This window comes from Eriocheir sinensis, chromosome 36, assembly GCF_024679095.1.
Source record: "Eriocheir sinensis breed Jianghai 21 chromosome 36, ASM2467909v1, whole genome shotgun sequence".
In the NCBI taxonomy this organism is placed as follows: Eukaryota; Metazoa; Arthropoda; class Malacostraca; order Decapoda; family Varunidae; genus Eriocheir; species Eriocheir sinensis.
Window position 1 is genome coordinate 4,002,703 of NC_066544.1, and position 21,242 is coordinate 4,023,944.

General features: G+C 43.3%; 1 long non-coding RNA gene across 1 annotated transcript in view; it reads left to right on the forward strand.

Annotated features, from left to right (window-relative positions):
- The first annotated feature begins 439 nt into the window (after positions 1-439).
- LOC127007632 (uncharacterized) overlaps positions 440-21,242 on the forward strand; it is a 92,738-nt gene continuing 71,935 nt past the window's right edge. Inside the window, exons 1-2 of the long non-coding RNA XR_007760309.1 lie at positions 440-510; positions 12,591-12,637. This is a non-coding gene — a long non-coding RNA (uncharacterized LOC127007632). The remainder of the gene's footprint in view (positions 511-12,590; positions 12,638-21,242) is intronic.

Here is a 21,242-nt window from a genome sequence, read left to right on the forward strand (position 1 = left end):
TCATGTGTCAGAATTTTAGTGAGACAGAATTTTGTTCTTGAAAGCAAGCTGTGTTTTGTTTAGTTTGCCGAAACACTTTTTAGTGGCACTTTTTTCCTTACATCGTCATCATCATCATCATCATCACCATCATCTGCAGCTATTACTAGTTCACTGTAGAACAAAAACCCCTCCAATACGTTCACGATTTTATATAAGTTTGATAATCTTTTTGGCATCGATAAATTTCATCTACTTTTATATGTATGAGTGGCATTTTTTTTGTTTTATTTACCAAAGTATCCTCTGACGCCTGTTTTATTTTTCAATTAATAGTTAACTTATTTCATATGTGTGTTTGCTTGTTTGTTTGTTTGTATGTGTACATATAACCTTTGTAAAGGTGTCTATAAGATCTACAACTTGCCGCTTCCTTTTTAAGTGTTTGTTTTGCTTTTTGCAGCGTCCTCGTCACCTGATCGTCCTCGTCGCTTTTGTTGCCTCGTTGGCTTCACTTCGCCGCCGTTCAGAGTCAGTAAGAAGCATTTCACATCCTTGTCCTCCTTTATTTATTTTGTTTCGCTCTGCACATCCTTCCTACATTTCTGTCTCTGTGTTTATGGTTAACACAAGATAATAATTATTATGTCCGTAACACTTACCTTCCTAACACCTGTATTATTATAATTATTATTATTATAATTGTAATTGTTATTATTATTATCATTATATATTATATTATTATAATTATTGTCATCATTATTTTTTTCTATGTTAGTGTGTGTGTGTGTGTGTGTGTGTGTGTGTGTGTGTGTGTGTTTATGGTGATGTTAATTGGTGTAGTGGTTGAGTTGAGTGTGACGGTTGTGGTGATTGTGGTTACATGCTAATAAGGCAGGTGATGGTTAGTGGTGGCTGGTGGTGATGGTGAGGATGGTGGTGATGGCGGCGGCGGTGGTGGAGGTGCAGCGGTGTTGTGGTTAAAAGCTTCAATAATCCAGTTACAGTTTGTTAGTTATTTAGAACCGTTGTAGTAGTAGTGGTAGTAGTAATAGGATAGTAGCAGTAGCAGAAGTATTATTAGTATAAGTATTTACGCACATTACTATTCTTATGTTGTAGATATTTTAGTATATGCTGCGTTGTTGGTGGTGACTGCCTGAGCACAGCTGGTGGTGGTGGCAGCGATGGTGGTGGTGGTGGTGGTAGTGGTGGTGGTGGTGGTGGATGTGGGTCGTGGTCGTGGTCGTTAAAAATAATAATAAAGACCCTTGAGAAGTGACCAGATAAAGGGGTTTGAATCCTCCCCAGTGGTCACGTAAAGGAGGATCTGGCCCTCAGCGGAGAGTGAAGGGGAGGAGCAGGAGGAGGAGGAGGAGTAGTATAGGGTGACTGGGTGAGCTCTTGGACAGAAGGATGAGGAGGAGGCAGAGGAGGAGGAGGAGGAGGAAGGGAAAGAGGGAGATAGTGGCGGAGACGACGATAGCTTATTTTGAGAGATTAAGTTTAGAAAATGCGGATCTAATGTATCAACACACACACACACACACACACACACACACACACACACACACACACACACACACACACACACACACGCACACACACAGGAAACATGATCCTTGAGAGTGACAAAAGCGATTCTGAAGACCCACCAGAGTGCCCGAGAGAGAGAGAGAGAGAGAGAGAGAGAGAGAGAGAGAGAGAGAGAGAGAGAGAGAGAGAGAGAGAGAGAGAGAGAGAGAGAGAGAGAGAGAGAGAGATTTTAAGTGGGTGTGGAGAGGACCCAAATATCCGTTTCATCCCTCATTGTCCTCTCTCTCTCTCTCTCTCTCTCTCTCTCTCTCTCTCTCTCTCTCTCTCTCTCATACACTGCGTAGATAGTCACTCATGAAGTTCCACGTGCTTTGTGTGTACTCTATTTAAACCACACACACACACACACACACACACGCACACACACACACTCAGCACAACATAACACACAAATCCGCATAAGCCACCGGACCTCCCCTCCCCTAAAAAAAAAAAAAGAAAGAGGGGACACAGACACAGCGAGACAGACATACAGAGAGGGAGAGAGAGGGGGAGGCAGGGATGGAGGAGGTGGCAGGGAGAGGCAGGGACAGACAAGGGGACAGGCAGGGGAGGGCACGGTGGCGGCTCGTCAGGGCCGCGACAAGAGGCTCAGTTGGTGTCCCATTTAAGCGGTGGTGCGACGCGGCCACTCCGATGACACTCTCGACTAACAAAGGGTGACACTGAGACGCCCAACACGCGACACGCCGACCGCAAGCCACAAAGGGGGACACCCGGGGACAATAGGGGAGGAGGAGGAGGATGGTGAGGGTGCCTTTAGTAGGATGTGGGACAGAGGGACAAGGAGATTCAGAGACATTATAGGAGGAGGAGGAAAAAAAGAGAATGAAAAGGAGGAGGAGGACTAGGATGAAGGTGCTTTTAATCAGGTGTGGAACATAGAGACAGGCAAGAAAAACGAATAAAAATGTAAAGGAAAGAAGGAGAACGAAGAAGAAGAGTGGAAAGATGAGCAGGAGGAACCGAAAAGGACTGAACGAGGAGGAAGAGAGAGATGAGACGGAGGAAATAAGATAACTATAGTCGGTTCAACGAGAGCTGGCGGAGATTTTCCTTCAGGGATGGACTCGCGGACATGGCGTCATTGCTTGAGTGACGGTCTTCGCGCCGCTCACTGGCTGTTTTTTACTTGATCTAAGCTGCGGCATTGGACAGTATTGGCTATACAGGCAGCGACACATATGGCCACTCAACTCAAAGCTGTACTTTCCATAGAGTTCAAATTATAGACTAGAGTGCGTCCGAGGCTGTCTCCGAGATACACGGCCATGTTGCCACCATCGCTCCAAGCCGATGATTGCAACACTTCACTCCAACCCGATTCCAGTTTTTCTCCATGTCAAATAGTAGTGTCAAGAAATCGCGTAGACGTAATGTGTGTGCAGTCGTTGGCTTGGAGCGGTGGCGGCACCAACGCCTTGTATCCTGGAGGCAGCCTCAGATACACTCTAGTGCATAACTTGAATTCTATGGAAAGTACTGCTTTGACAATTCACCGAGTGGCCACACGTGGCGCTGCTTGTATAGCCAATACGGTCCAGTGACCGTATTGGATATACAGGCAGCGCCACACGTAACCACTTGGTGACTGTCAAAGCATAGAGTTCAAGTTATAGACTAGAGTGCGTCTGAGGCTGGCTTCGGGATACACCGCCTTGTTGCCGTCACCGCTCCGAGCCAAGGACTGCACACACTTCATTCCTACCCAATTTCCTGACACTACTATTTGGCATGAAGAAAAACTGAGGCCGGCTTCGTCTTTCAGTGTTTTCACACCATTTTACTTAACCCTCATTTTCGAATATTATTAACTACTTTACAGTTACAAATGTATTCCATGCATTGCAGAACTTCCTCAGGAAGACCATGCTGATTTCACTTTTCTTCATGTCAAATAGTATTGTCAGGAAATCAGGTAGGAGTGAAGTGTGTGTAGCCGTTGGCTTGGAGCGGTGGCGGCATCAAGGCGGTGTATCCCGAAGCCAGCCTCAGACGCAGTCTAGTCTATAACTTGAACTCTATGGAAAGTACTGCTTTGATAGTTCATCGAGTTGCCACGTGTGGCGCTGCCTGTATAGCCAATACGGTCCAAATCGTTTGCCATGACATAGCGTACTATCTCTCGCGCTCTGCTACCTCTTAAAGTCAACACTATTGGTATATAAATGTAATTATTCTTATAATCGTTCTTCCTTATGGCTATTTATTAGGTTATTACCCATAAATATTAGAAACATATTTCAGGAATAATGATTGGACGATGAAAGAAATGAGAAGGTTCTTGCCTTAGGTCAATGTTTCCGTTATGACTCCGTAGCATCACTAAACACTATGACTAAGCCAAGTCTAAAAATATACCAAGAAATCTCACAATAAATGAGTTAATTAGACTGTAGCCTAGCACTTTGTTGTAGTAAAAAGTAGCAAAAAAAAGTCTAGCCTAAACAGTCGCTTCAGTCGCTGGACACTGTCCGTTTACGTGCAGTTCTGACTTGGTTTTATTATGAATGTTGTTTCAGATTAAATTATGATAGTTCAAAAGGCATATACTTATCAATAAAGATATTATTGCATTAGTTTTTATCGGTGCAATCTGTTACCTTAAAATTCACAAAGGGTTGTGGTGGGAATACAAAGTCAATTTTATGCGCATCAGAATAAGTTAAGAATTGACCAATAAGCGCGCAGTACCATTACCCATGCAATGATACCAAGTCTGCAAGTCCACCCTTGAAGGAAAATCTCTGCCAGCTCTCGTGGAACCGACTTTTTTTTTATAGGACAATTAAGGAGTAGCAGTAGAAAGATGAATACAAAAAAGAAAAAGAAAGAAAGAGAGAGAGACGAGGAGTAGAAAGATGAGTAGGAGGAAAAGAAGAGGACTAGGACAAGGAGGAGGAGGAAGATGCGGCGGAGAGAAAAAAAAATCTAGGACGAGGAGGAGGAGGAGGAGAAGAAAGATGAAGCAAAAAAAGAGGGCGACACGGACGAAGAGGAGGAAGAGAAGGATTAAACCATCTCGAGAGGCTATGAAACGGGAGAAACAAACAAATAAGCAAACAAAACATGCAAAAAGAAATAGAGACGCATATATAGGAGACAAAAAGTACAACGGAACACCAACATCCACAACCTCAACGAAAGTGACTAAGAAATTCATGTTATAATAATGAGAGCGAGGCGACGAGGTGCGAAGATGAGGAGGTATTCGGGCACCTGAGGACCTTTTACCTGCTCGCCGCCTCGCCTTAATTGTTCCCGCCGACAGGTGAGCCGAAAAGGGGAAGCGGAGGCCTATGATTTATTTTTTATGGTCTTAATAAACCCTCGTAATTGCACGTTTGTCCATATTTGTTTTGAGCGCCGGTGGAGGGAGATTGTAATTATTTTGAGGGTAATTACTTTAGTAGGGGCTTCTCTTTCGCTTTTATCTCTCACTTCATCTTTTTTTTTTTGCTGTACTTTGACTTTTCCTTTTTTTTGTTTGATGCCCTTTTTTATTCTCTTTTGGCATACGTTTATTTGGTTTGTGTGTGAGTGTGTGTGGGTAGGAGAGGTATGTGTGTGTGTGTGTGTGTGTGTGTGTGTGTGTGTGTGTGTGTGTGTGTGTGTGTGTGTGTGTGTGTTCGGAAATGCGGAAATGCAGCGAGAGGGTACAGAAAAAAAGGGAGAGGGAATAACAAATAGTAAGCGTGGAGTGGCGGGTGGCCAGAACGGTATTTGCCTCTTAGATATAGATGACAGAAACGAGGTCAATATTTCTAAAGTAAACACGAGGAGAGGAAGAGGACGTGCTTGTAGGGGAGAGAGAGAGAGAGAGAGAGAGAGAGAGAGAGAGAGAGAGAGAGAGAGAGAGAGAACAGGCATCGGTCTTAATAAGTATACACACACGTCTTCTTATTCTTATTCTATCTCACTTTTTCTTAGGGTCCTGCGAAGCCCCGACGTCAAATTAATCTCAGAGACGACGCCACGAGCTGGGTCTCTAATTACCCTGAGAGAGAGAGAGAGAAACGTAAATAAAACCTCATCACCCATAAGTCTGAGGTCACGTATTTGCTTAACACACACACACACACACACACACACACACACACACACACACACAGAGCCCCCGTGTCAGCCCTGGCGACGGTCTACGGGGGCTGAAACACTTGTAATCAGACCCCCCACGGCAGCCCTGTAACCAGACCCACGCCGCCCCGGGAGGACTTATCGGAGTGTGTATGTGTGTGTGTGTGTGTGTGTGTGTGTGTGTGTGTGTGTGTGTGTGTGTGTGTACAGTGCCATATACCACCACCACTACTACTACCACTACAGCTGCTATTCCATCACTTCCATCGCTTCTACTACTGCCACCACCACCACCGCCACAACCACCACTAGTGCGCCGCCGCAATATAAGCATGCATGTGTGTGTGTGTGTGTGTGTGTGTGTGTGAACCATATACCCACACCACTTCGAGTGCTATCACCACCACTACTTTTACTTCTACACCCACTACCGTCACTGCAGGCACCACCACCACCACCACCGCCACAATATAAACATACATGACGCACGTACACGAGTCTTTGTTTATATATCAACACCGGGAGGAGACTGGAGGCGGTGGCCGGGATGAGCCTGGGCGCGGGAGGGGGCGGAAGGGGGCGGGAGGCCTGCGTGGTGGGTGGTGCTGCCCTCTCCCGGCCGACAGCTGAATGTGTAAAGCTCCTCCCGCTCCTTGCTGTCCCACCACCACCACCACCATAGGCCTTCACCGGGAAAGCCCTGTAAGCCTAAAAGTGGACGGTTCACACAAGGAAGTTTTCAGGAGTAGTTCAGCTTGCGTCTGCTTCGCCTCCTTCTGCGTGATCCTTCTGCTTCCTCCCTTGTCCTTCTCTTCCTCCTCGTGTCTTCGGCTTATTTTTTTTCTCTTCTCTCAATATATCCCTATTTTTTCTTTCTTCTGCATTTGGTGAAATATTATTGCAGTCACTCCGGCCGTCGCTGCCGCCCCTGTACGCCTCCCCCTGGACCACTGGCGTTCCCCAGGGCGGCTGTCTCCTTCACAAACACGGCCTGCGTCAAGCGTCTCGTTTGCAAATTATATTGTGATTGTTTATTTTTTACGGCAAGGCAAACAGCTTAAGGGAGAGAAAGAAAAAAATATAAGAACAATAAAAAAGCCCGCTAGGCGCTTCTCCAGCATAAGAAAAAATAAATGAGACCAGAAGAGAGAAAAATTGCGGTAGAAGAGGAATCTTGATACTCTCCTCATGAAAGAATTAAAATCAATGTCTGCAAGTCGTCAACTTATAAGGACAGAATATAAGAGTGGCTTTGATCGCACCTGTGTTTATCTGTGTTGTTAATGAAGCACCTGAGTATGTGTGTGGTAAATGACGCAGCTGTGTGCATGTATTTAAAAGCGTATGAAGGCTTGGAGTCACACAAGTGATGGACCCTCTCAAAGCACATCCAAACACTGCCCGGGGATCGATGTTGCTTTTTGCTGTGCTTTTTTTTATTATATTAAAGTTGATGTTTTGGGGATGATATGAGTGAAGTGATTTGGTTGTTGCCACTGTTGCTCTTATTATCTCAGTTGCTTTGTTGATTTTGTTACTGTTGTTGATGGTGGTGGTGGTGTTATTGGTTATGGTGGTGGTGGGGGAGGTTATGATGATGGTGGTGGTGATGGTGTTTTTGGTAATAGTGGTGGTGGTGGGGTTATGATGATGGTGGTGGTGATGGTGTTTTTGGTAGTGGTGGTGGTGGGGGGGTTATGATGATGGTGGTGGTGATGGTGTTTTTGGTAGTGGTGATGGTGGGGGGAGGGGTTATGATGATGGTGGTGGTGATGGTGTTTTTGGTAATGGTGGTGGTGTTTGTTATGGTGATGGTGCACGACTGCCACCACCACCACCACCACCTCAACGGTACTTGTGTGATTGTGATCGCGTTGAATTTATTTAAATAGGCTGATGATAGCCGAGCGTGCGTACGTGTGTGTGTGTGTGTGTGTGTGTGTGTGTGTGTGTGTGTGTGTGTGTGTGTGTGTGTGTGTGTGTTTTGGAGTATGTCGAACTGGATTTCGTCATCTAGTGCTGTTTGTGCTATTAGCTTTTCTATGTTTTATGCGTACTTATTATTATTATTATTATTATTATTATTATTATTATTATTATTATTATTATTATTATTATTATTATTATTATTATTATTATCATTATTGCTGTTGCTGTTATTGTTGTTGTTATTATTATTATCATTACTATTATTTCTTGTTGCTGATGCTTGAAGTAAATGATGCCAGTGTCTCTGAGAAGTACAAGGTATCATAATTATTAAAATGACGTATCGCATAAAGACAAAAGGGACGGAAGAGAACACACACTCGCGGCGGCCACGCTCCGAGAAGCCAAGCCTTCGCCGCCGCTACACTTTACCCTTTATCGCGTTCCTCCATAAAAGCCATTGATCAAAAGAGCCATCCAGCGGACACACTGGAGGCCGAGGGGAAGAAAAACCACGTAATTTATACATGCGGAGAATTAGAATGTTTATGGGGAAGCTAAAATGAAAGGGGTGGAGGGGAGGGAAGGGGAGAGGAAGAGGAAAGGAGGGCAGGGAAGGGAAGGAATGGGAAAAGAAGGGAAGAGAGAAGGGAAGGGAGGGGAAAGGAATGAGAGGGAGGGAGAGCAGGGAAGGGAACGAAAGGGAAGGAATGGGAAGAGAAGGGAAGAGAGAAGGGAAGGGAGGGGAAAGGAATGAGAGGGAGGGAGAGCAGGGAAGGGAAGGAAGGGAAAAGGAACGAGAGCGAAGGAAGTGAATGGGGTATATGAGGGGAAGAAATTGTCATCGTTCCCGTCTCATATTAAAGAAAAAAAAAAATAGAACAATGTGAAAAAATAAAACGTTTGATGGTTATGAATTTCGTCATTTACGTAAGAGTCATCTCCGTAATTTGATTGAAACTCATTAATTTGAGAGTAAAAAAATAGTTCGTAATGGGATTAACTTATTATTTATGGAGATATAAAATGGGATGGGGTGTATCAAAGTTTGGGCGTAATTCTATTTTTGCTATGTTACTTAAAGACATAGAGAGAGAGAGAGAGAGAGAGAGAGAGAGAGAGAGAGAGAGAGAGAGAGAGAGAGAGAGAGAGAGAGAGAGAGAGAGAGAGAGAGAGAGAGAGAGAGAGAGAGAGAGAGAGAGAGAGAGAGAGAGAGAGAGAGAGAGAGAGAGAGAGAGAGAGAGAGAGAGAGAGAGAGAGAGAGAGAGAGAGAGAGAGAGAGAGAGAGAGAGAGAGAGAGAGAGAGAGAGAGGTGCACCCAAGACCCCTCCAAATGTTCATCTTGCTTAAGTCGCGAGATGCTGGGCTCATTACGCTGTTAATCCAATTATTGGGACAGGAGCCGGCAGCGTACATTAAAATACGACCATTACCGCCCCCACCCCCCAGGCCTCCTCCTCCTCCTCCTCCTACTCATCTTCCTTCTCCTCCTCCTGTTTATAGTCCTCTCTTGCCTCGGAACCCTACTTCCCCCCTCCTCCTTCCCTCCTCCTCCTCTTCCTCCTTCTTTCTCTGTATTCTTCCTTCCTTTTTCTTTTCCTTTTCTTGCTTCTTATCAACTTCACTTTACTGTTTCCTCTCTCTTTCTGCTAATCTTTTTCCTGCATTTTCTCTTTTTCATCCCCTTCTTCCTCCTCCTCCTACTCCTACTTCTTTTTCTGTTTCCTTTCTTCTTTTCTTTGTTTTATTTTCCTGCTTCTTATCAACTCCACTTCACTGGGTCCTCTTTTTTTTTTTTTTTTTTTTTTTTTGCTTCTTGTCCTTCCCTTTTTCCACCTTCTCTTACTTATAGTTCCCTCCTTCCTCAACCTTCTTTCCCTCCTCCTCTTTCTCTTTCTTCTTTCTCTGTATTCCTTCCTTTCATTAATTTTATTCCATTTTCCTTATTTCTTATCAACTTTCCTTCACTATAGTCGTTCCCTTTCTCTTATTTCTTTCCTTGCTTCTGATGTTCCTCCTCTTTTCCTGCTCACCTTCCTTTCTTTCCTCTTCCTCCCTTTCCCGCCATCACTGCCCCTCCCTTTATCCATTCCTTTCTCCCTCCCTCGCGTTTTCGTCTTCTTTTCTTAATTATTTGCTCTCGTTTGTTCTTTCATGATAATATAAGATTTACTCACATTCTCTCTCTCTCTCTCTCTCTCTCTCTCTCTTTCAGCACTTGGTCATTATCTTTCTCTGACCTACTTATTTTCTTTTTGGCTCGCATTTTTTAGTCATTTTTCTTTTCCTTTTTTTTCTTTTGTTTTCTTTTTCTACTTCTCTGAAAGGAAAGGATGAATAATGCATGACGGAGAAAGATATAAAGCTAGGACGAGAGAGAGAGAGAGAGAGAGAGAGAGAGAGAGAGAGAGAGAGAGAGAGAGAGAGAGAGAGAGAGAGAGAGAGAGAGAGAGAGAGAGAGAGAGAGAGAAAATGTATGAAGGAGGGAAAGAAAGAGACGGAGGAAGGAAAGAATTTTTCTTCGCTCTTTTCTAGGAGGAAAGAAACATTTGATGGAAAAAGAGAGAGACGTGTGTAGGAAGAGAGGAGGAGGAGGCGGAGGAGGAGAAGGAGGAGGAGGAGGAGAGAAAGGAAAAGGAGGAGATATAAAAGAAAGAGGAAGCTGAAATATCAAAGAAGAAAACAAAATAAAACACAAAAATATGAAACAAAGACTTGACTACTTAGCTGGAAGGAAAAAAAAGGGCAATAAAAAATGGCATCAGGAAGTGAGAGGAAAATTGTCAAGAAAAAATAAACTGTTCCCTAAATGAATTACAGTAAAAAAAGGACTAAATAATTATAAGTAAACTGGCTGTTCAGGGAGGGGAGGAGGGCAGTGAGGGGGGTAATGGGGAGAATAAGGGTGGTGAAGGGGAGTAAGGAAGGTGAAGGAAAATGAGGGTGGTAAAGGGAGGTTAAATGGGTAGAGGCACTATTAGGGAAACATATTTAAGGGTCGGTAAGGGCAGGGAAGGGGAGGATATGCCAAGGGATGAGGGCAGTGAGGGGAGTGCCAGGAAGGGGTGAAGAATGAGGACAAAGGGGAGGAGGATGGTAAGGGTTGGAAAAGGGTGCCAATACAAGGTCAGGGGTAGGTAAGGGGGGTAGGGGTGAGGGGTGCCAGAACATGGTCAAAAAAGAGTTAAAGGGGAGGTGAAGGGGGCTAGTGTGGGGTCATGGGAGGTGAGGGGAAGTGAAGGGGAAGAAAGGAGGGGAAAGGGGGAGCGAGAAGAGGCGAGGGGGTTGAGCGGGGGGGTCCCAGGCCTCCCTCAACATGCCTACGTCTGAGGTTAATTGTCGTTTATTGCCTGCAGGTGTTGTTTAACGATCTGGAAAGACGTGTGTGTTGGATGGTTAACGAGGGGGGATGGGAGGGGGAGGGGAGGAGATGTGAGGGGTGATAGAGAGGGTATTGGGTAAGTGTGGGGAGGGCTGTGTGGGTGTCGCTATGGGGAGGTATAAAATGGGTGTGGTGTGAGGAACGGTGAAAATTGGAGTGGGTGGAGGATTGAAAAAGGGGATGTGAAGGGTGATAGGAGACTGTATTGGGAGGATGTGGGAAGGGCTGAGGAGGTGTGGGTATGGGGAAGTATGGAGTGGATGTAGTGTTCAAGTGGTGGAAATTGGAGTGGGTGGAGGATTGAAAAAGGGGATGTGAAGGGTGATAAGAGAGTGTATTGGGAAGATGTGGGATGGGCTGATGAGCTGTAAGTATAGGGAAGTATGGAGTGGATGTAATGTTCTAGTGGTGGAAATTAGATTGGGGATGGGGAAAGAAAGGGGGGATATGAAGGGTGGTAGAGTGTGTATTGGGGGTCTGTGAGGAGAGCCGTGGAGGTGTAGTTATGAGGAGGTATGGACTGAATGTGGTGGTAAGGAGATTGATAGAGAATACAGCATGAGAGCTTGGAAGGGGGGGGGGAGAGGGGATGTGAAGGGTGATAGAGTATTGGGAGGGTGTGGGGAGGGCTGTGGTGGTGTAGCTATGGGAAGGTATGGAGTGGGAGTGGTGGGGGGATTGTGGTGGTAAGAAGAGTGGTAGAGGATGTAGGGGCAATTTTACAGTCCATTGCAGCAAGTTTGTAAGCTCCCCAACCAAACACAACACACGACGAAAGTTCCTTGTATAGTGTTTGGCGTTGATATAAAAAGTAGGAGATTTTAGGAATCCACACAGGAAATCTATTTAATATCTGGTGCCGAGTTGAAATAACGGATCTTTGTTGAGAATATAGTTTAGTTCGGGCGCTTACAATGACTGTGCTGGATTATCGAACTGGCCCTTAGTGTGAGAGCAAGAAATTGAAAGGGTGGAAAAGGAGGATGTGAGGGGTGATAGAGGGCGTTGGAAGGGCTGTGTGTATGTGTGGAAGAGGGGCGTTATGAGAGGGGGAAGGTGATTTTTTTTGTGTGTTTTTTTTGTGCTTGGTACTGGCTCGTCCGAGGAATAACGTGAACAGACAGAAATAGAAGGAAATGCTTACTTTGGTATACGTTAATCATAGACAGACAGATAGATCGATAGATAGTTAAAATAAATAGACAGGTAGACAGGTAGATAAAAAGATAGACATACAGACGGTAGCTGTTTGTCTGCAGCGTAACGCTCATAAAATCCAAGTCAAGGCTGAAAAATGGTTCACAAAAGTTACACAAATTAAAAGATAACTAATAAACCTCAGAATCAAAATAATCCCTAAAAATAGTTCTTTAGGAAAAAAAAATAACGTGAGCCAAATTAAAAACACAAAACTATAAAACTCAACTTTTCACATTTGTCTGAAGAGAAAAACCTAAGAAATATTAAAAAAAGAAAAAATATATAGGCAATTACTAATAAATATATAGCTTGCCGCAGACCAATAACTTTTTCATTAAAAGCAGCACGCAGGGAAAGTGAACCTAACATATGTAGAATCACTCTGGTATATTCTATTAAATTATTATAACTTTTTTTTTTTTTCCAGACAAAATCCTTCCCTCATGTCGCCGTCCACCGTGGGAGTGTCCCGACGTAAGTACACCTTTTGCTAACTACCTGACGATTTAGGTTACCTGTTAATGACTGTGTTTGTTAATGATTTTTGTTTTATTTCACTGTCTGTGCATGTTTTATCTCATTTGTTCATCCTGCAGCACACTCGCTTAAAAAAAAATCTTGATATATCACACGACGTACTGCTCTCCTTATGTACGGCCACAAATCACTGAAGCATCATCATGTAACGTAGGAAGTGCTTCATATTACGCTCAAAAGTGCTTTATATAAATTCAAGAAGCGCTTCATACTGAGTTACGAAGTGCTTCCTATAATAAGTTAAAAAGTGATCTATAATAAAGTTAAGAAGTGCTTCATATCAGTCAAGAAGTGCTTCATACCAGTATCGTTCCCTCGCCAGTCCTCGAGGCAGCGTAATGCGGCCATCCCTCACGACGCTGCTCTGTATTTCCCTCGCCCACAAACATCCCCGGCGGCGTACACTCGTTCCTGTAGCCTTCAGTGAGTCTTCCGGGCCGCGTCCTCCTCTAAACACGGCTTGATTTTATCCAGGTGTTTTTCAAGGGATGATTGGTCCTGGGGATTGGTAATTAAGGTATAAAATTAGGGCAGGTGTGTAGGGGACGGTAAGGAGGGGGGTGGGTGGCTGCGGGACGGAAGGGGGCAGGTGAGGGGGCAAGGTGAGGGGGCAAGGTGAGGGGGCAAGGTGAGGGGCCCGGCCAGCTTACTAATTACAGGTGCTGGCAGGTATGATCTCTGGGCAAAATATATTAGTTAATGGAAAGAATAATTTTGGAGAAGCTTTTTGAAATTGGTCTTTAAGGTATCGGTGGATTTTTTTTTATAGATATTTTTCTCCCTCTTCATATTTTCTACTCTTTTTCGCAGTTTTTTTTTCTCATACTGACTTTCCTTTCTACTGTTTTTTTCTTTCATAATTTTTTTCCTTCTTCTTTCTTCTTACTTCTCTTTGGATAGTATTTTCTCTGTCTTTATTTCCTTCTTTATTCCGATTTTTTTTGTATATGTTTTATTATTCTCCTCGTCTTCGTTCTCCTTCTCTCACTTACTTGATCCTTCTATTCCTTTCTCTTTCGTCTTCTCCTTCCTCCTCCTCCTCCTCCTCCTCTTGCCTTTCCTTCAAGCTTAGTTGAATCATATCCTATTAATGTTCCGTTTTCTATTTGTTTGACTGCAGTATGAGACGTGTATTGGTGTTTGTGTGTTCTCTGTCGTGTTGCTTGTTTGTTTGTGCTTGGTCTACGTGCTCATCATTTGCCAGTAGCTTAAGTGTTTATTGTTTGTTTTATTTTTATCTGTAATCTTCGACTTATTAAATGTGTGTGAGTGTGTGTGTGTGTGTGTGTGTGTGTGTGTGTGTTTGTGTGTGTGTGTGTGTGTGTGTGTGTGTGTGTGTGTGTGTGTGTGTGTGTGTGTGTGTGTGTGTGTGTGTGTGTGTGTGTGTGTGTGTGTGTGTGTGTGTGTGTGTGTGTGTGTGTGTGTGTGTGTGTGTGGAAAATTATCAACTGCTGAAACTAAAACCATAAATATTCACGTTTTTATTCATTATACAATTTTGTAAAAAAAGTACTTTTACTTTTCTGCCTTTTCATTTTCTTTCTTCTTCTTCTTCTTCTTCTTCTTCTTCTTCTTCTTCTTTTTCTTTCTTTTTTTTCTTTTTTTTCTTTTTTTTCTTTTTCTTCTTTTTCTTCTTCTTCTTCTTCTTCTTCTTCTTCTTCTTCTTCTTCTTCTTCTTCTTCTTCTTCTTCTTCTTCTTCTTCTTCTTCTTTTTCTTCTTTTACTTCTTCTTCTTCTTCTTCAACATTCTCCTCCTCCCATTCTTTCTCCTATCCCAAGTGGTTCGTACTTCCTATTCTTTCATTCCTTATCATATCTATCCGTTCCCTTTCCAGTCTTTTCTTGCCTTCCGTATCTATCTTTCCGCCCTATTCCAACACACTTTTTTTACTTTCTATTATCCATTTTTATCCATTTATCGTCCTCATATCCAACATTTCCCTACCTTTGTTTTGATGTACATGTTCTCACTTTTTTGCATTTTGTCTACTTTCTACCATTTTTTTTTCATATCATTTCAGTTCTTTCCTTCACTTTCATTTCACCCTCTCTCTTCTTACTCCTCACCTCCTACAGCCTTCCCTTTCCCTTTTCTCTTCTGTAGCTTTCCCTTCTGGTCCCTCAGTGCCTCCTTCTCCCCCTCCCCCCAGGAAGCTAACGCCTCTCTCGGTCTTAGTAACGGCGAGGGTTCCAACAATAACCACCTTCCGCATTAACCAAGACAATTAATTATTACACTCCGTCTCGTCTTTCCTCCTATTTTTTTTCTTTTTTGCTACGGGAGGATAATTTTTTTTTTGGGGGGGGAAGGTAAGGGTCATGATGGTTTGTTTGTGATAAGGTAATTCTTTGGATGTTTGCTTTTAGTTTTTTTTTTCTCTTTTTTTTACTTTTTTGGGGGGGGTTTGTTGAATGTTTTTTGTATCTTTTATTTTTTATGTATTTTTTGCTTGCTTTTTCTCTTTTTTTTTCTTTTTTATTTCCTTTTTTTTTTGGTGTGTTCAGTATTTTTTTTATCTGTTTTTGTTTGTATATTTTTTCTATGATTTACGTTTTATATATGTCTTTTTTTTCTTATTTTATGGGGGTTAGATTTTCTCCCTCTCTTTCCCTCGTGTTCTCTTTTTTATTTTTCCTCTTTGCTAGTTTTTAATCCTCACCGTTGCTCTCTTTTTTTTTTTACCTCATTACCGTCTTTTGCCTTTTTTCCTAAGTTCAATGCACCCTTCTTTCCTACGTGTTCCCTGCATCTCCCTCCCTTTCTTTCGTTCCTCCCATATTTCCCTTTAATTTTTCCTAATTTTAGCCCACCTTTCTTTTTTCCCCTTACCCTCCCTCTAATTTCTCTCTCTCATTACGTCTTGCTCTACATATCACGCCGCATGACTGTCCGTTCTTACCTCTATTTAGCTCTGCATTTGCCTCTCTTGCATATCTCTTAATTTTTTCTCCTTTGCTTTTTTTCAATACTTTCCTTTAGTCTCTTTTCTTCCAACCTTTTTCTCTCCTTTCACTTTCATTCATACATCACAGTCCACTATGGTATAAAGTCAGGCGTTTCCTTCCCCTTCACTTCATTTCCATTCCTTTTCTCTTCCCATTCGTAATCTTTCTCCTTTCTACTTCCCCTCTGATTGCATCTCTTACATCTTCCTACTCTTTTTCTCTCCTTCACTTCATTTTCCTTTCTCTTCTCCTACTTTATCCTGCTTCTTTTGTTCCCTCTCTTTACTCTTCCCTTCCCTTTTTCTCTTATATATCCTTTTCCTTCCCTTTCTCCCCCTCTCCATTCCTTTCCATTTCATCCCTTTTATTCCCCTCCCTTCCCTCTGCTCCCCTGCCCTTCACTTCGGTTCCGTTCCCTTATCTTCCGTTCTCTTCCCTTCTTTTCCCTTCTCTTTCCTTCCCGTCCTTATTTTTACTCCTGCTTTCCTTTCCCTTCCTTTTGGTTCCCTCTTCTTTTCCATCCCTTCTCTTTTCTTTTCTTTCTTCTTCATCCCTTCCTTTCCCTTTCATCCCATCTCTAGTCTACCTTCCCCTTTCCCTTTCTTCTCTCACACTATCTACACTTGGCAGTCTCCCTAAGTGTTCTCTTGTATCTTGGCATTGGCACTCACGCTTGGCACTCTCCCTGTCATCCCCTCAAAGGGCTAATGCCTTCCTCTTTGACACCTGACACCTCCCTTGCCTCCTCCCCTTACATCCCTCGACATTACTGGTGTGACATTTCCTTGGCACTCGCACGGCGCTATAATGGCTCTTGTATCGATTTTGTTACTTCTTTACTAATTCCTTCTGTCTGGTATAACGATATTCATGCGTACTTTTCATTGTTTCTTCTTTTCTTTTCTTTTTCCTTTCCTATCGTCTTCCTCTGTGTAGTTCTTTTCGATGATTTTCTGGTTCTGTTATATTTTTTTCCTTTCTTTGTTCTTCCTTTCCGCGTTTTTCACCTTGCATAGTTGTATTTTTATGATTTTCTTTTACATATTTTCTAGTTGTTATATATCCTTACTTTCCTTCTCTTTCCACCTAGCTTAGTTTTTTTTGTTCTATTATGTTTCTTTTTCTTCATGTTTCTTTTCTCTCTTTTCTCTCTTTAGCGTAGTTCTCTTCTATGGTTTTCTACTTGTGTTTATTTTCTTTCATTTTACGTTTCCCTTCCTTTCCTCTCTTTCCACTTACCGTAGTTTTTTGTGTGTTTTCTAGTTTTTATTTATCCTTTTCTTTGTCCTTACACTCTTCGCTTTTCCACCACGCGTCGTTCTTTTCACTGATTTTCTAGTTGTGTTATGTGCCTTTTTTCTATAGGTGTCCTTTTCAGCTGCAGCACACGTTGGATATTGCTTCCCATTTGCGCCAGTCTCCACGCCTCCGTCTGCCTTGCCACGCTTGCCCTCCCTTCCGCCTCGCATGGCCGCCCCTACATCAACAGTTTTTGCTCGACACTTTTCTGGCCAATTACCATCAACAGACTTTTCTCTTCCCCCGGCACGTAACCTTAAAACATTATTATGCCGCACCGCCCTTCAAAATTCATTCCCTCATACTTTGGCTCCTTCTGGCTTTGAAATACTGTACCGTTTACCCTTTAGCTCCCTTACCCCTTGACGACCCTTTAGCACCCTTACCCCTTGACGCTTGACATTTTGAAGCAACACGTCACTTTATTTCCGTTCCCATATTGTTTTACCTTTAAAGTATTTCAATTACCTTGTGGCACCTGTTTCCCTTTATCCATGAAAATTTTACTTATAACTATTTATAATCTCTCAATTCATGCTTCTTTCCCCTTTTCTTTAGTATGACCCTCAAAACACAATAAAACTTCCACTTTAGTCATCCTTTTCTTCTAAAACCTTTCCTCAGCCACTTTCTTCTACAACCCAATTCCACCTTCCCTTTAAACTCTTGTCATTTCCCTTTCTATACTCATTTCTTCTTACTCCTCCATTAAAACACTACTCCAGTTCCCTTTTGATACCTTTTCTTCTTAACCCTTGGCATTCAACACCCTCAGAACACTATGCAACTCCTTTTCGATAGTACCCATTTCCTATTACGCCTTGACATTCTATCGCTTAAACAATACTCCACTTCCTTTTGATACCCATTTCCTCTTTTTCCTTGACATTTTACTCTTTAACTACCATTCTGCTTTCCTTTCGATACCTATTTCTTCTTAACCCGTGGCACTTTACCCTTGAAATACTACTACACTCCCCTTTGATAACCCTTTCCTCTCACTCCTTGGCATTCCCTTTCCTTACTTTCTTTTACATCTTAAAGCACTGCCCCCCTTCCCCTTTGTCACCCTTTTTTGCTCTCCCCTTCCCCCGACACTCGCCCCCTCGCGTGGCTGTGTGTGTGCCATGGCGGCGTGGCTCCATCAGCTGAGTCGCGCATGATGGAGGGCAAATACAGATTACAGGGCTGGCCGGGTAATCACAGGGGCCGGGTTACAGATGGTGCCAATCGACAGTGCCAGAGGACCCCCGCGCGGTGCCAACGGGCTCTTGATAACAGGGCCTTTAGTATATTGGTGTGTGCCTGGGCTGGGGGGTAGAGCGTGTGTGCTGGTGGTGGTGGTGGTGGTTGGGGTGGTGGTGGTGTTGGTGGTGGAGGTGGTGGTGGTGGTGGTGTGTGTGAGGGTGGGGGTAGGGTGAAGGTGTACAACGTGTGTGTGTGTGTGTGTGTGTGTGTGTGTGTGTGTGTGTGTGTGTGTGTGTGTGTGTGTGTGTGTGTATGTGTGTGTGAGAGAGAGAGAGAGAGAGAGGTAGCCAGTGTATGTACGTTTTGTAGCAGGTATTCAATTTTCAAAAGTCTAGGTGTGTGTGTGTGTGTGTGTGTGTGTGCGTTCGTGTGTGTGAGTGTGAGTGTGAGTGTGAGTGAGTGTGTGTGTGTGTGTGTGTGTGTGTGTGCCACCTATGGGGAGCCCCTAACAAGCCTGAGGTGCTGCGTGGTCAGTGGCTGTGCGTGACGTGAGGCAAAAAAAGTAGACAGCGTTACAGATCAATGCTGACGTATTGACAGTAATGCACGATTCTTTGCGTCCATTATTGAAGGAAATGGAAAGCCGGGTGAGGAATGACTGCAAAAAAAAGAGTCAATTACGTTCCCAGACACAATTAAATATAAATGTGGTGTATTATTAAGGGAAATGGAAAGCCGCTTGAATAATGGCTGAAGGGAAAAAAAATCAATTACGTTTCCAGACACAATTGAATATAAATGAGTAAAAACACACCTTTAGTACATCATAAAAAAGGGACATAAAGAAGTGATACGAGAACACCAGTACTTCTACTCCTTACCATAATTTCACTTTTTCTTCACTTTCCATCACGAGCTGTTTATTTTTTATTTTTTAAGGAGCAGGTATAACAAAGAACTTAGTAAGGGAAAATAGAAACACAAAGAGTATAGATGTGAGATGACAGAGAAGAGATGGCGGAGGAACAGGCAGGAAGGAAAGAACTTAGAAAGGGGAAAAAAATAGGCACAAGGAGAATGTGAGATGACAATGGTTGAAGCTCAGAGGAAGAGATAAGACAAAGAACTCAGGAAAGGAAAAATAGACACAAAGAGAATAGACATTAGATGACAGTGCTTGAGGCTTAAAGGAACATGCAAGATAGAAAGAACATAGAAAGGGAGAGAAAGACCCAAGAAGAATGTGAGATGACAGTGGTTGAAGCTCAGAGGAAGAGAAAAGACAGAAAGAACTTTGGAAAGGAAAAATAGACATAAAGAGAATAGACATTTGATGACAGTGCTTGAGGCTTAAAGGAACAGGTAAGATAGAATGAACTCATAAAGAGAAAGAAAGACTTAAGAAGAATGCAAGATAACAGTTGTTGAAGCTCAGAGGAAGAGATATGAGAAAAAAGAACTTAGGAAAGGAAAAAAAATAGACACAAAGAGAATACACTTTAGATGACAGTGGTCGAGGCTCATGCAGAAGAATATAGGGACGAGAGAAAGAACTTAGGAAAGGAGCACTAGAAACACAAGGAATATACATATATGTGAAACGACAGTGGTTAAACTTCAGAACAGTGTCTACGAGGCTTGCTTTATTGGCCATTGGCTTAGAAAATAAAGACGAAATAAATAAATGAGATACCAGTAGCTAAACTTCAGAAAGGTGTCCATGAGGGTTGTATTCCTGGATATCAGCTCAGGATAAGCAGTAGATAAGGAATGGATAAGCGGACCGTGGTTAAGGTGCAGAATAATGTCCTTGATACTTGTTTTCCTTGCCACAAACTTAGAAAATAAAGACACAAGAAAATTAGAATTCAGATGACTGTGGCTAAGGCTGTTAGAGTGGTGTCTGTGAGGGCTGTTTTCCTGGCCATCATCTTAGAAAATCGAGACGAAAGAAATAAAGATATGAGATGACAGTTGTTAAGACTCAGAAAGCTGCCCATAAGGCTTGTATTTCTGGCCATCACCTTAGGAAACGGATAGAGATTAGGGAGAGGTGTTGGGCGTGGGAATATGAGGTGCGAGGGACAGATTGGGTGAAAGTGGTTAACTGTGGAGGTGAAGGAGGTGTGTAAAGGTGAGGCGCAGGTGTGTGGTTGTGGGAATGAGGGACCATTTGTACTGTCTTAATGTGCTGGTATTACTGCGGTTACCTGAGTGTTGGCCAGGTGTGTGTGTGTGTGTGTGTGTGTGTGTGTGTGTGTGTGTGTGTGTGTGTGTGTGTTAATGTCCGTCTCTTTCGTCATGACTTTTTCTGATTTAAGAGAATGATTAATGGCAAAAAACGCGAATAGGAAGAGAGAGAGAGAGAGAGAGAGAGAGAGAGAGAGAGAGAGAGAGAGAGAGAGAGAGAGAGAGAGAGAGAGAGAGAGAGAGAGAGAGAGAATGGAAGGCTTCTCGTTAGCTCACTGAGGCGACTAATTACATTTAAGAACGAGAAAAAAATGGGCGTCGATGATGAAGCAGAGGAAGGGAGGGAGGGAGGGAGATATGGGTGAGAGAGAGAGAGAGAGAGAGAGAGAGAGAGAGAGAGAGAGAGAGAGAGAGAGAGAGAGAGAGAGAGAGAGAGAGAGAGAGAGAGAGAGAGAGAGAAGGAATGATGGACAGGGCCTGGAGAGAAAGAGGAAGGAAGGAGAACAGACAGACAGACAGACAGACAGAGTAGGGGGGGGGGGGGTGAGTGCGTAGAAGCAAAAAAAAAGTACGAAGCCTATTTTTCTGAACACACACACACACACACACACACACACACACACACACACACACACACACACACACACACACACACACACACACACACACACACACACACACACAACCATTTCTTATCATTAGCGGCGGTGCGGCGACCAAATATTCTCCATCTATCAAGGGCGGAAGGAAGAGGGAGAGAAAAGAGAGAGGGTAGGGAGGGGAGGAGAGAGGGAGAGAGGGAGAGGGCGAGGGGGGAGGGGGGTGTCGTGGAATCATCAAGGAAAAAGGCTGAAGGGAGAAGGAAAGGAAGGGGAAGAGAAGGGATGACATGGAAAAGGAGGGAAAGGGAGGGGAAAGG